This window comes from Oryzias melastigma, linkage group LG22, assembly GCF_002922805.2.
Source record: "Oryzias melastigma strain HK-1 linkage group LG22, ASM292280v2, whole genome shotgun sequence".
NCBI lineage: Eukaryota > Metazoa > Chordata > Actinopteri > Beloniformes > Adrianichthyidae > Oryzias > Oryzias melastigma.
Genome location: NC_050533.1, coordinates 22,317,137 through 22,328,388, shown reverse-complemented (window position 1 = coordinate 22,328,388; position 11,252 = coordinate 22,317,137). Strand labels below are relative to the sequence as shown.

The 11,252-nt window shown below is 38.1% G+C and overlaps 1 long non-coding RNA gene across 1 annotated transcript; it reads left to right on the top strand.

Moving 5' to 3' along the window:
• The first annotated feature begins 236 nt into the window (after positions 1-236).
• On the top strand, positions 237-10,490 carry LOC112146554. The gene is made up of 3 exons (XR_002919285.2): positions 237-2,634; positions 3,727-3,845; positions 9,047-10,490. It is a non-coding gene; the product is annotated as an uncharacterized LOC112146554 (long non-coding RNA).
• The last annotated feature ends 762 nt before the right edge of the window (positions 10,491-11,252 follow it).

Sequence of the window (11,252 nt, the reverse complement as noted above, 5' to 3'; positions counted from 1 at the left end):
TAAATGATTCATAAGTTATTTACTTCTCAGTATGCCATAACAATATTATTTGTATTTCGTTTCTTTGCAGACCACAGACACACACACATCCACAGACAACCATAGACAACCATATACGCAGATGTTTACACCGGATTCTGAAACCATGTATCCATTCAACTCCTGAAATTAAAAGATTACTGGAAACTGGATTCTCCGTGCCCTTCCCTCTGACCGGAGCTCTGTCAAAACAGCATTCCCCTCTAGAGTGTTCATACTATCTCACACATATACATGTTAGCTTTAGCTAGTTTAATTTATTTTTTTTACTTGGCAACTGCATTACAGGTTGTAAAATATACAATTACTGAATTTGTGGGTTTGTAGATTATTCAATTTGTATTTCACAAGTTATAGCAGTGTATAAGTCCTACCTTTTTCTGAGCATAAGAAGATTGTAAAAAAACTAACTAAATACTGTTTTTATTTTATTATTCAGACTACAATAGTGTTAAATGTTTATTTTGTCTTCTGACTTCTTCTATTGCAGAAATTAATTTTAACAATTTTACTCTACTCTTATATGAAATCAGTACAAGTAGTATTTAAGTATTTTGTTATTCTCATGTTCACCTAAGTATAATGATGTTTTACAGTCTAAGATCAGAATACTTAAAACCACACGTTTATGTTTGCTTTAAGTTTTTTATGTTTTGTTTTTTTTTTTTTACTAAAGAAGTATTTCTTGTGTATTTCTTTTTAAGCAGACTACACCCTGTAATGCAGAATCAACCTGAGTCTCCTGGAGCGGTTTATTAACAGTGAAGATCCAAGACCAGAATCAGAGTGAACAGGAACTCTCCTGCAGTCCTCCTGAACCTCCACTGGTGACGTCTGTGGGGTGATGTAACTGAGATCCTGGTGTTTCTCTTCTGGTTGGCGAGCGGAGTATCCTAAATATCCTATATATCCTTATATATTGCAGGTTGCCACAGCTTGTGCCATCATCCACAATATCTGCTCCTGTGCTGACGACACCGAGGCCCCAGAGGATGATGTGGAGGTGATGATGAGGAGGAGGCTGGTTTGAAGGTCACCAGTGGTGCTCTCTGGCAGGACCAACTACCTACTGAGGTTTCTGCCCTGGGGGAGGTACCACCTGACCTTGATTACTTTTAACAGGTAATTAATTAATCAAGTGATTTTTAATTATTCAATCATTTAATTAATTGAGTTTTTGTTAAAAACGTTTTAGGACAGTGCATGCATTATCTTATATTTCTGGATCATTTTTGGTCATGCAGCATCCATCCACAGCCAACCCAGTTCAATTCCCCACTTGGGGCTTATTTGTTTGTTCCTTTTTTTTTTTTAATCCCCAAACTGTTCAATTCAGGTAAATAACATTTTTAAAAAATAGACAGGGGCAATAAATGACAAAATAGCAATGTGGGGGGGTGTTAGTTTTGATTTTTAGTACTTTTAAAGGGTAATCAAATAGTGCAGTTGGTTGCGTAATCCATGGAATGTATCCACGGAGCTGTGTAACATACTTCCGGTTTCCAGATAGCCTAGCGGTTAAACTCCCGGTCTAATAATCAAGAGGTTTACGGTTCAAATCCCGCTTGGGGGTTATTTATTTCTTTCTTTTTTTTTAATCCCAAAACTGTTCAATTCAGGTAAATACTTTTTTTTTTTAAATAGACAGGGGCAATAAATGACAAAATAGCAATGTGGGGGGTGTTAGTTTTGATCTAGGTACTTTTAAAAGGTAATCAAATATTGCAGTTGGTTGCGTAATCCATGGAATGTATCCATGGAGCTGTGTGACACACTTCCGGTTTACAGATAGCCTAGCGGTTAAACTCCCGGTCTAACAATCAAGATTGTTGCAAGAAGGTTGCTGGTTCAAACCTGACTGGGGGCTTATTTGTTTATTTCTTTTTTTTTTGTAATCCCCAAACTGTTCAATTCAGGTAAATAAAATATTTTTAAAATAGACCGGGGCAATAAATGACAAAATAGCAATGTGGGGGGTGTTAGTTTTGATTTTTAGTACTTAAAGGGTATTAAATGCTGCAGTTGGAGGCTTAATCCATGCACTCTTTGCACGTAGCTGTGACGTAATTTCTCCACAGAACTTGCCTGAAGAGAACTTCAATTTTTGTGGTTTATTTCTATGGAAGTTTTTTACTTCTATCAGACTCTGATTTTTTAATCCCTGAATATTTATTCTGATTTTTTAAAATTCTTTAAATGATTTTTTTAAATCACCTGTCAGCACAGGGGCAGATATTGTGGAGGATGGCACAAGCTGTGACAACCTGCAATATATAAATTAAATATATAAATTAATAGAAATATATTCCAAGGAATATAAAATGCTGCTTAGTTTTTTCTTTTTTTTTTACAATCTTCTTAAACTCAGAAAAAGGTAGGTACTTATATTAAAACCTGTAATCCAGTTGCTAGGTAAAAAAGAATTAAACTTGCTAAAGCTAACATATAAAAGAGTTTGAGGCTTTTTCTTTCTTTATCTTTTAAGAGCGTTTTTAAACTGTACCTGCATATCGTTTTCTCTCAGCCGGGATAATAGCAAGTTCCTGCGACGGCGATGGATCGAAGGATCAGCTTCAACTCCTCCAAAAGTAAAAGGTGAATCAAATAACTCAGAAACATTTCCAGCTTCGCGCTTCACACGTTCAACGCGCGGTGGCTAAGCTACAGTAAATTAGCCAGCAAAGCTACACCAACTTGTATTTTGTTCAATTAAATGATAAAAAAATAATAAAACAAGGCTAGACCGTCCAAATTTAAAGCCTTTAACATACGATCTTCTCTTCCCGCTTTATGAAGGACCCGCCGGCTGTCTCCGACCGCGAAGGCCGCGGCATCGGAAGGAATTCAGACACAACTTAAGAGACCAAAACAAACGCTGACGTCACGTCAGAGTCAGGATTTGATTGGCTGGATATCGATGTGCTCCTGGATCGACCACTTGCTCTAGTGACACTGTTTGGGCGAAGTTTTTCACTCCGAATTTTTTTATGTTGAATTTCTGACCCATCGAAATTTTAAGTCTCGAAATTAAAAACACATATTTTTTTTAAGATAGAAAATATTTTTTTGAGGATAAAATTTTGCTGTTTAAGAAAAAAAAATCAGAATAAAAATTCAGAGGTTTAAAAAATTCAGAATAAAAAGTCCGGGGAAAAAAATTCAGAGTCTGATGGAACTAAAAAACTTACATAATATCCACATACGTAAGGCTGCCTAATAAAAATCTACCTAGAGATCACAAATAAATAAAGCTCACAAACTAAGACTACCAAGGTCCAAGTAAAATAACAAAACCCAGCAGTATAAGACTGCTGAGGAAAAAAGAGAATGAAACCAAACCAGCACACCAACTAAAGCTCAAACAGCTCCTCAGCCTCCTGCTCTGCTCCCTCCCTCTTCTGACTTACATACACCTGCCAGGTGAACGGAATGACCAATGATGCAGCACAGCAGTACATAACTCTATAGATCTCTACCAAATCCGAGTCTTTGATCGGTCAAAGTTCAACTAGTTTGACTTTAGTGCCGTCCACGTTTTATCGACAGACTTGCATAGAAATGAGTGAACATGAGGTTCTGAACACGGAATCTGAAACACAAGTTTACAAGTGTCTACATAGACTTCATTGGAAGTTGTCATTTAATCCCCCAATGCGGACAGAGGTGTCACAGCTGTGACCTTCACAGGGGGGGCTGCAGGGTGGACAGGACCTGATCGTCGCCCCATCAGAGGACTGCACATTAGGGCCTGCAAAGGCTCACCGCGGTGCTCCTGCCTCCTCCTGCCTCAGCCATGAAGAGGGAAGGTCAGTCAGTGATCAACTCCCCCCCAGAGCAACATCCTTTTATTTGTAAGGGAATGACATTTAACTTGTTATTATTTCCTGGAAAAGATTAATGATAAATTGTCTATTATTTTTCCTTAAAAGTGAAAGATAAGGCTGCAGTCGCCGGGCCTGCAGGCAGGGAGCCCCCACTATGCAAAATGACAGCCAATTATCAGAGCCTGTTTGGGATAATGACTTTACAATGAATCCTCTTGATTGAAATGTAACTGCCACCCTCGGGCAAATAGGAGGGAGGAAAAGTTACGGAGGCGGCGAGCGGCTCGGCGTTCCTGCAGCCTGGCCGCTCCCAGAAATATAAAATATGTGCAGGACAAAGGCAGAGATACGCAAACGCTGATGAAAAAATTATGAAGCCGCAGAGCGCTGGCAGCAAACATAAATTAGCATATTCAGGGTAAATATGCAGACTCTTTACGATAATAAGAAGGGATTATTCAATTCAATGAATGTTAAATAGATGAGGAAAGGCTGTGTGCGTCTTATCTGCTCACAGCTTCATTTTCTCCTCACTCCTCCTTCCTGTCATCCGCCTCACCTGCTTTAAGTGCCGCTCACCTTATCCGGCCGCAAACCCACAAAGTCCACGTCACCCCGAGGCCAGCATCGCGATAAGCCCTTTTCATTATGCACGGGGGCCGATGAAGGACAAGATTGGGGGGCCAGCGTGCACGAGGCGCGCGCACGGATGCAGATTAAATAAACGCAGCAGACAAACAAAACACTTTTTATTCTGCAGCAAAAGCTGAACTCTAAAGTGTGAAAGCCGCGGTACCCCCCCACACGCCCAGGGCCTCCGTCTGTAAAGAAAATGCCGTAAATCACAAACTTTTAATTCATTTAGTAGCAGAACACAAACTTTATAAGATCAGAGACGATAAAGCAGCTGGTTCTTAATCCTTATTACAATTTCTTTACTCATAAACTTTACATTTTGAAGCCAAAGTAGAAACAACCACACAGCAGCAGCTAATTTCAGGGTTGTCTTTAAATATACTTCTATGTAAAACCATGTTTTTTTAGAGATGTGAACATTAACACACATGATTAATTAAAAATAACAAATGCATTGTTATGGATTAACAGTCTTCATTTTAACTTGGCAGTTCAGGCTTCCAAAGTGTGTGTTAAAACAATTCTTTGGGTATTAATTCAATTAAACTTTGGTCACTTACAAAAGAGATAAATATTGAATCTGTTTTTAGTACTTTATTCTTGCTATTTTTGCAGTTTAGATCACTTTTTCACAATCTGATCCATAATGTACAAATACATTTTACCTGGTAAAAATTGCGATTAATCGTGATTAATCCCAACACAAAAGTGCGATTAATCCGATTTTTTAAATTGATTTACAGCACTAATTAAAAATAAATGTTCTAAATGTAGAGTTTCGTGTAGGATTTCAAATTGTGATTATTCCTAGATAATAAGCAGGCGGCAAATACTGAGACTAAAACAAAAACATAGCGATTAATCGCGATTAATTTTTTTCCAGTTTGCGATCAATAAGTTAATTTTTTTAAATGATTCACGGCTCTAATTTTTATGTTTTAACCCTTTAAATGCCACTACATGAATAAATTAACAAAAAACTCAAGTAGTTGGAAGTAAGATTTATTTCTAAAACTTTTGATGAAATAAAAATAATCTTGTAATGATATTAGTTTGTGAAATAGATATATCAGTGATAATGTATTGGGTGATTTGGTAAGCTTTTACCAGTGACGTGCAGAAAGAGGAAAAATAAAGCTTAAAAAAATACATAAAATAAAATGTAAATAGTTTTTTAAATAAAAAGAAAAATCTAATATTAATTCTGGTTTGTGTTTACTTGCAACCAGCCCAAAAACTGATGGAAATCTATGTTGGCCACACAAAATGAACATCGCAATCAAATGGTGAATAAGCTGCTCTTTAGGGTTCACATGTTTGTAAATCTGACTGATGACGTCAGTGCCTCCCCAGCCGTGACCCACAGCACACGTCACTGATTTTACTCACAGCAATGTTAGTTTAAGAACCCAACATATTCATGAGTTTTCAGGAAAAAAAGCCCCTTATTTAAATTTGATTCACACATTTTTAACATGGTGTAACTGTATTATAAAGAATTATTTTTTTATTCTTTCAATTCTGAAAGTAATTATTAAAAAAATCATCAACAAAAGATGAGTTATTCTCACCATAAAGTTTAGAAAATTGGCAAAACTTTTTTTTTCCGCCAAAAGTGGAAAAGTCTCTACTGCCCCTAGTGGAATGATGATGAACTACAGAGCAGAAAACATGAACCGAGTTATAAAAAATAGTTCTTAAAGACCCACTCCAATGACAATTGTGTTTTTGATGTTCTTGTGGCATTTTTCCATGACAGAAGACATGTATAAAATGATTTAAGATTAAACTACATTTCCGAGTATTTCTTTATTGAAATCATGTTGGATCATGAGCAGACAAAAACTGTGGTTTGATAAAACTCAGGTTTGTAGCTATTGGCGGGCCAAAGTCTCCTTGCTCCTCTAATCTTACCCATCCACTTACAGAGCAATAGATCCATTAACGTAATCATTTCCTCTATGTTTTTGGTTTTTGTTTTGTTTTGTTTTGCTACGCTAATGTTAGTTTGAGCTTGTGAGGAGCAAGTGGACATAAAAAAGTTTTGATTTTAACTCAGATTTTAACAGTTTCACCATAAACTCTAATGAGCTCCTGCTGCTCTGGAGAAAATATGTCTCAAAAAAACAACACAGACTTTTTGATCTTGGCTAAAAATGGCAAAAGCATGTTTAAGAGATGAAAATATAGTTGGACTTTAAGCATCGTGTCCTCGTCTGTTGTCACAGTTACATCTCATTTCCATCCTTTAAGTTAGATGCAGTGATGTCAGTGTCTCCACACTGTTAAACTGTAAATCCTCAGATGTGCTGGGGAGTAAAACTTCATTCAAACAGATACACGCACGTTTCTCTTTAAAAATGCTGTCTGGAGTCTGAGGTGCACCCCCCCCCCACCCCTACACTAAGAGGGAAGGCCTGGTTTTCCTTTAACTGTCATTTGCTGCCCCCTGCTGTTCAGACCTCAAACTCCACAGTCCAGGACAATGTCTGGAGAGGAACTTACACTTCTCACAGTTAGTTAGAGATCTTGTTATTTTCTTATTTGATCTGAATGTTGATGAAATACAGAAAAGTTACCTTTGATATAATTGTCAACTAGTGTGTTTTTTCTAAAGCAGGACAGTAATAAAGACAGTCCCAAATAACAAACATAGCAATAGCTGGTATTTCCAGCTTTTGCTATGTTTGTTATTGATTGACAGCACTAATTAAAAATAATTCTTCTAAATGTAGAGTTTCGTGTGTGATTTCATATTGTGATTATTCGCAGATATAGACAGTGAAGTCTTCTTTGCAGTTCTGCCAGGTCACTTGGGGATGGCGTGCGGTCATAGACGTATTATCGCCATTGACTGTGAAAAATACGTAGGGGAAAAATAAGTTCTTGTATATAGTCAATGGTTATCGCTGGACAGAGCAGGATGTGACATCAGCCATAGAAAAAGCCTTACTTCCTGCTCTCGCGAAATGATCCCATATCCGTCGCCATTTTTGTTATTGAACCCGATGGCAGAAAAGATGGTGGATCAAAATCATTAGCTTGAAGGAAGTCCAAGACTGGAACATCATTCCAAATCCCCAAGTCACACATTTTGGATAAAAAATACTTGTTTTTCTTTAAAAAAAAAAAAAAAAAAAAATAAGAAAAAAAAAGACTTATATAACAATGTAAGTCTTAACTGGACACTTTTATAAATATTTTTTAAAAAAGCGCTTACGTTTTTTTGACACATTTGAAGCTAATCCTGGACACGAAATAAAGTTTGAATAAAAGTAGCTAAAACTCCAAAATCTTGTGGAATTTCCATTTCCGGCTGTGGATTTTCAGCCACCATCTTGTCTGCCGCCAGGTCCTCTGGCATTTTTCTGCATTACGCCATTTGGAGCCAGACGAAAGAGATTGGTCCGAGCTGAGGCATGATTTTAGGGCTACTTTCGAGTAAAATTAGTACTCTTCTCACTGAAAGCGGCTCTGGAGGAGCTGTCAATCAAATGTTTGAGGTGGGGGCCAGCGGCACCACATGTTTTTACTGGTTGGTCAGTTTATAATTTGTGATAAAGAAAAAAAATGTGATGATAAAAAATAACGATTAGAAAGATGTTAATACAACGGTATCAGATCAAGAATTGTTATTCTGACGAATAGAATGTGGAGTCAGTTGTGAATGGTTTGTCTGTAAATCCTTCACATCTGGTATGCGGGCCTGCAGATTAAAATTTGCTGAAAATCTGTAAAGAGTAAAACCGTTTACTGAGTTATTCACGGTAACTTTTTGTGAGTCAAATAGATTTGTCAAAGGGTTGCTGGAGCCTATCCCCACTACTGTCGAGGGAAGGTAGAGTACCTCCAGAACAGGACGCCAGTCTGTTGCAGGGACACATGCTCACATGCTCATCCAGGGGTGATGTCGAGACACTAGATGAAGCTAAAGCTGAAGTCCTCGTCTGTACTCCTGATGAATACCACCTCTGTCTTCTTTTAGTCCACTTGACTCTTTCGTCAGGTCTTCTGCTAGAAACCTCGGGGTAACTCTAGACCCAGATTTATCTCTTTACTCTTATGTTGGGTCACTTGTTCGTTCTTGTTTTTATCATTTAAAAAACATAGCTAAACTGAGTCCAGTTGTATCGTGTTCTGATGGCCGTTCATGCTTTTATTTCTTCGTGTCTTTATTACTGCAACTCCATCTTCACATTAGTAAAAAATCTTTAGAGGTTGTCCAGAGCACTGCTGCAAGACTTTTACCCAAATCTTCAAAGTTTTCCCACATCACCCTGTTGTTAGTCCAAGTTGGTCCATCCAGCTGCACTGGCTCCCCATCCGTTTAAGAGTGCAGTTTAAAATCCTGGTTTTAACTTATAGACCTGTTAATAACCAAGTCCTCCTTCCATCACATCACTCCCGTTCTACAACACCTGCACTGGCTCCCAGTTATTTTCAGGATTCAATTCAATCTTCTTCTCTATACTTTCAAACCCCTAATAACATGGATCCTTCCTATCTGTCTCATCTCCTCCATATTAAACCCCCTCTTGCTCTCTCAGGTCTTCCTCTTCCCTTCAGCCATCCGTCCCTCCCAGTCCCTGAGCCTTCAGCCGCTCGGCTCCCCACCTCCGGAACGACCTCCGCAACGTTGACTCCTTTTTCAGGTTTTAAAACCAGACTCAAAACATATCTGTTTAAATCTGCTTTCCAAATTCATAACTTTACTTCATCTGTAATCTGATTTTATTAAGATGTCAGCGTATTTATTGTGTTTTAATATATTTTTAAAGTGATGTCATGGTGTTTTTTTTACATCTTTTTCTACTTTGTAGAGTGTCCTTGAGCGTTTTGAAGGGCACTTTCAAATAAAATGAACTATTATTTTAAAAACTGCTTTTTCTTAACTCTGGTTTTACATTCTGTCTTTTACATTGAGTTTTACTCTGTTTTATTCTACTTTTATTTAGTGTGATTTTTATCTTGTAAGGTGCTATCTAAATAAAGATTATTATTACTTCTCTAAAAACCCATGAAGCTTGTTTTTAGACTGTGAGAGAAGCCTGGGGTTCCAACCTTCACCTGTACGGGAGAGCACGCAAACTCCATATGAACTAGGGCTTTCAGGATATGAGGTGAGACTGCTAACCATAAACTACCATGGAGCCCTATGTATAGTGTGTCCATGCCATATATCAGTGGTCCCCAACCACCGGGCCGCGGACCGGTACCGGGCCGCAGACCCATTGCCACCGGGCCGCGGAAGAATTTAGGGACTTTTTTTTTTTTGAGTCAGAAATCTTTTATTTTGAAAATCAACCGGATTCTCTCGATTATACTGAGCGCTTAAAGCAGTCCAGCGGCGTGTCACACGAGAAAAGCTGCATGTGGAACCTTTCTCCGCGAATGGCTGGGAATAGGGTACGCGCGTAAGTGCAGCTTCGGCGCCGGAACTTTCTGCCAGACCTGCTGTTCAGCCTGCGCGCGAGGCTGCAGCGTTCTCTCCTTCTTAGAACGAGCGTAGCTAAATCGGTGGATAGTTTACATGCGAGCACATCTACTTATATTTGATTTATTCTACATCTCCTGTAATTTTCATGAGAAAAAACAATTAGCAGATACTGTTTTTTAATTCGCAAGCCTCCGTGCCGAAGAATTGAATGCTGGAACGGGAGGTCACGTGACCGAATCTAGCAAGCTGATTGGCTGCAATCAATGTGTACAGGCATACAGGAGCAGATTTCTGTGTGATTATTTGATAATATTGACATTAATATGGATTTAATACTAAATTTAAATCAAGAACTTAATTCTTGTAGTTCACTTGATTAGCTTTCCAACAATACCCTCCTTTTGTGGATTGGACAAGAAATGAGAAAGTTACAACAATTTAAAGACTCTAATCCTTGTTTTTGGTCACATAAATATCACTGTTTTGCTGTTTATTCAGGAATAAAATGATACCCTACTTTTGATCACTTAACTTGCCATAACTTTCTTATTCTTTGAGCTATCTTAATGATCTTTATACCGTTGGAATGGTCTCTTTCAGCCCTTTCCAGTGATATAAATATCAGAGCAATCAACCTAATTTGAAAATTTTTGTCACATACCTAGGCCAGCAACAGAAGAACAGACAGAAAACAGGTGATTCCCACACCACATACCTGTTTGCATAGATATCTGACTTTCCCGAACAAATCGAACGGTCATAGAAATGCTCAAACATGCTCGTCCATTCAGATACACATTTCAGAGTGCACAGAGGGCGGTTCGGGGATGAGGATTTTTTTTTTTTGGTTCGGGAATGAGGAGAAAAGGAGGCAGTCACACGGTTCATGCAACTAAGCACGTGCAGGGGGAGAAATTAAATATTATTTAGTTAAAATGTTGCACTTGAAGCTTTTGCTTTTCTGACATGACACAAAATTGAGAGCCGTTATGAGTTTTATCAATCCTCCATTATGCACAGATGTCAGATGACTGACGAGATCATTATTACATTTAAAGCAGTGGTCCCCGACCCCCAGGGTCATTTGTTACCGGGAACAATTAATCTCCATCTTATTTTTTTGAAAATGTTTTATTTAGAAAAGTTACCGGATTTTCTCATTTACATCCTCACTTGACGCACGTCAAGGCCACAACATGTCACATGATACATGGGGTTAAATTTAATCTCAAGATAGCAAAATGAGCAAAAAACAAACTTCTTTAGAAAGTTTGCATTGTGTTGGGGTAGAAACGATGTTGGTCATGTTATGTTCA